At 36.7% G+C, this 4321-nt stretch overlaps 1 pseudogene; it reads left to right on the top strand.

The window, feature by feature from the left end:
* The first annotated feature begins 2169 nt into the window (after window positions 1-2169).
* LOC127220616 (60S ribosomal protein L17-like) lies at window positions 2170-2733 on the top strand (annotated as a pseudogene).
* Window positions 2734-4321: the final 1588 nt, after the last annotated feature.

A 4321-nucleotide genomic window follows, 5' to 3' on the forward strand; every position in this document is an offset into this window, starting at 1 on the left:
AGGTTGTGGGAACTGGGATTGACGTGTAAAACAACTTTGTTTCAAATTTAAATAAAAAAAAGGGAAAAAAGATTTGAAAGAAATAAATTGTTGTTGTTTGTAAAACAGAGATGAGATTTAAGAAAAGGTTAAAGGATTCATACCATATATATCATATCTTTACATTGACATATATATGTGAACATTTCTCTCTTTGTGTGTTTAAATGTATATGTGTAAATTCCATTTGTGAAAAAATATATAAATATTATTATAAATATAACTCTATGTATGCCTGAGCACACACATGCACATATTTCAGATATATATGTATATATAAATCTACACATATGAAAAGGTAAAAGCATGTTAGTAATTGCATATATCTCTTGTAAAATGCCCAAGAACAGAGTTGTTTCAGATTTGGATTTTTTATTTTGGATTATTTGCATATATGGCAAGATAGTTTACATAATATAGAAGTCTAAACATGAAACTTCCTTATGTTTTATACAATTTTCACTCATAGTTTGAGAAAATTTTGCACAGCATCTTGAATAGTTCTGAGCAGGAAACAGTTTTGTAGTGTCGGGTTCCCTGTTCAGGGCATTATGCTGCAGTTCCGAGTCTGGAGTTTCTTATAAGGACCACCTAACATATGATGAAAGTAAGATGTGAAAAGTGACAAAATCCCTTAGGAATTTTTTTTGAGGAAACTTGTCTTTTTAATGATATATATCATTAACTATATTAATAAGTAAATTAATGCTATATATCATTGCACATATATAGTAATTTTGACAACATGTACCTTTCAAGATGTTTTGCCACTGTGAAATAAAGGCAAGTGGTGTTTTAGAGGAAGAGCCTTGGTAGATTCTTAAACTGACATTAAACTTTAATTTTAGAATAATTTTAAGCAAGAATACATTAAAGCGTGTGAAACTTGCGGTCAATTATATTATCATTAGTATAAGGCAACAAAGCGTTATCATTCTTCTCAAAATGCCATGAAATAAGTATGTTAAGGATATTTAATTATGTGCATGAGTGCGATAATAAAGGAAAATTGTGAGTTAATTGCTTTCCTTACAGATGCTATTAGAGATGGCAGTTGGCAGACGCCTAGCACTCTCATGATTCATCCTAAAGAAATATGCTGTTGGGCTGGTAGCATTGGAGATATTCTGGGAAAACCAGGAAGGAAAACTAGCATTTCCTGGCACAGATTTCACAGAGTACTTTATTTTCAGCCACACACCAAGGCTTCTGAGAAGCCTTCTCCTACTTAGCCCAGCATTATGACTTTGATGAGACCAAAACACTTTGTAGAAATCTTTGGTATGCTTCTTTTCACCTGGGATTTTAATTATCACTCCATGTGGTGTGTTTGTCTCTACTTCCAAACTAGGGGGCTTTTTAGAGGCATGCCTGCTTTATTCTTCCTCCTCCCTAACTGGGGGATTAGTCCACAGGAGCTCAGGTTTTGGAATGAGTTTGAAGTCTCTTCTTAGGCCCAGAGAGGCAGGAACTCAGAAACATTGGACTGAAGCAGAACATCTCTGTTTTCTTCCTCCCAGCTGCATCTGAAACACCACCATTTAGATTTGTTCAAACAGCTTCAATCTGTTGACAAATTCTGCCTCATTCTTATTTTCTCTAAAAGGAGAAATTCCCATTTCTTCTTCTCCACTTTCTGTCTCATTGGAAAAAAAAAAAACATGAACAAGTAGGGTGTAACTACTGAGGACTCAGAAACACCCTTGATCCAATATTTCATGGGACAATGATGAGTTGTCAGAGGGGGTGATTTACATTGTCACAGATAATCTGCAAACATTTCTTTGAATTCTGCAATTTGCATGAACATGTCACAGATTTGAATGGGTGTGGCAAGGAGAGGGAAAGCGTGAAGAGTTCTCCAAACATGGTTGAGCAGTGATACCCATTCTAAATGTAACTTCTAGGACTATCATGTAATACATATAATAACTTACTCACAAATTCTTCTCGAATATGGTAGCTTGGAGCACCTATCTGTTCTGAAGGCAGTTATGTAGGCAGTACATACCTGGGAAAACTTGAATTGAGATCAACAAGGGACAGATTATCTTTCCTTAAACACTATATATAGTGTTTAAGAATTAGAATGACTTTCTTCCTGTAAGCAGCCTGAAGTGACCTGTGAAGATGGTTTGATACTTTCTCGACCCAGAAAACCCTATGAAATCATGCAAGTCAAGAGGATTGAATCTTCAGGTTCACTTTAAGAACACCCGTGAAACTGTCCAGGCCATCAAGGGCATGCATATCCAAAAAGCCACCAAATACCTGAAAGATGTCACTTTGAAAAAGTAATGCATGCTATTCTGGTGGTGGAGTAGGCAGGTGCACCCAGCCAAACAGTGGGGTTGGACACAGGGTCGGTAGTCAAAAAACAGTGGTGAATTTTTGCTGCACATGTTTAAAAATGAAGAGAGTAATGCTGAGCTTAAGTGTCTAGATGTAGATTTTCTGGTCATTGAACACATCCAGGTGAACAAAGCACCTAAGATGCGTCGACGAACCTACAGAGTACACAGCCGGATTAACCCGTACATGAGCTCCCCCTGCCACACTGAGATGGTCCTCACTGTAAAGGAGAAGATTGTTCCAAAGCCAGAAGAGGAGGTTGCACAGAAGAAAAAGATATCCCAGAAGAAACTGAAGAAACAAAAACTTATGGCATGGGAATAAACTCAGCATAAAATAAATGCAGATAAAAGAAAAAAAAAAAGAAATAGAATGACAAAAATGAACTATACTATACTAGAGAACACATACACTTTTAATCACAATGAAAGAAAAGCATTGAAATTTTTTTTAATTAAAACAAATAGAACACAAATAGAAAGAAAATAAAAGTTAATTCTAGACTTGCTATTAAAAATCAGTTCCAAAGTTTCATGTAGTATAAAAGTGAAATAACTGCTTAGAGAAAAACTGTCAGTTTTGAGAAGAGTGATGGAAAGGTATGAAAATTAGAAAACAGAGAAGGAAATTCAAAATAGTGTTGGTAGAACCCAGGGCTATATGGACTAGCACAATCTCATTGGTAGTTAGCATCCCTCTGAAAATAGAATGTTCTACACATAAAAGTACTAGGGTGCTTTGACTTCAGAGACGTAATCCCTAATTACTATGAAACTCCTGTATTTGCCATGATCTGGTTTCCAAGCCTCATGCCTCATTAGCTATTAGCTCAAGGTAGGTGTGTGAGTGTGTGTGTGTGTGTGTGTGTGTGTGTGTGTGTGTGTGTGTGTGAATGTGTGTGTGTTGAAAGAAATAGAATCTAGGGTCAAGACAGAAAGTTGTAGAAGATGGACAGACACAACCAGGTATAATGGCACATGCCTGTATTCCCAGCATCTGAGAGGCTGAGACAGAGTGAGGCAGACAAGCATATGGAATATTTTATCAGCACGAGATTCCATTTGAATTGGGCTGTGCATACATCACTCTTCAAATAATGCACTTGGCAGCCTGAAAACCTTGTCCACACATAGTATTCATGCTCATTCTCTCTGAAAAATGCATTTGCAAGCTGTCTGCAGCCTAGAACCCTCACCTAACTTGATGTGAATGCACATCTCTTTCTGAAGAGTTGGAATAGGTTTCTCCTCCCCTTAACGACCATCAAAATTAGATTACATTCAGTTTTGCCCTAATTATGTAGAGAGGTTGATTTTGTCTGAACTAGCTTTGGGTGTATGTTCAATAAAGCAAGCTGTGCCCCCAAAGTGAACTTTTAGGGCAGACAGCGTTTTTACCCTCTTAAGACTATCATGACTGTGTGTACACATGGTTAAAATTAGATGCACCGTGGAACAATTAATAAATGGCACGTCCTGAAACTGAGAAGTGTCTGTAAAGCAAAGAACACAGTCAACAAGACAAAATGTCTCCCTACAGAATGGGAAAAGATCTTCACCAACCCCACATCTGACAGAGGGCTGATGTCCAAAACATGTAAAGAACTCAAGAAACTAGACATCAAACTACCAAATAATCTAATTAAAAAATGGGGTACAGATTTAAACAGAGAATTCTCAACAGAACAATCTCAAATAGCAGAAAGGCACTTAAGAAAATGCTCAACATCCTTAGTCATCAGGGAAATGAAAATAAATCCACTCTGAGATTCCATCTTACACCCATCAGAATGGCTAAGATAAAAAAACACCAATAACAGCTTATGCTCAACTATGTTCATAGCAACATTATTTAAAATAGCCAGATCTTGGAAACAGCCTAGATGCCCCTCAACTGAAGAATGGATAAAGAAAATGTGGTATATTTACAC

The sequence above is a fragment of the Phodopus roborovskii genome, unplaced genomic scaffold (assembly GCF_943737965.1).
Source record: "Phodopus roborovskii unplaced genomic scaffold, PHOROB, whole genome shotgun sequence".
NCBI classification, from domain to species: Eukaryota; Metazoa; Chordata; class Mammalia; order Rodentia; family Cricetidae; genus Phodopus; species Phodopus roborovskii.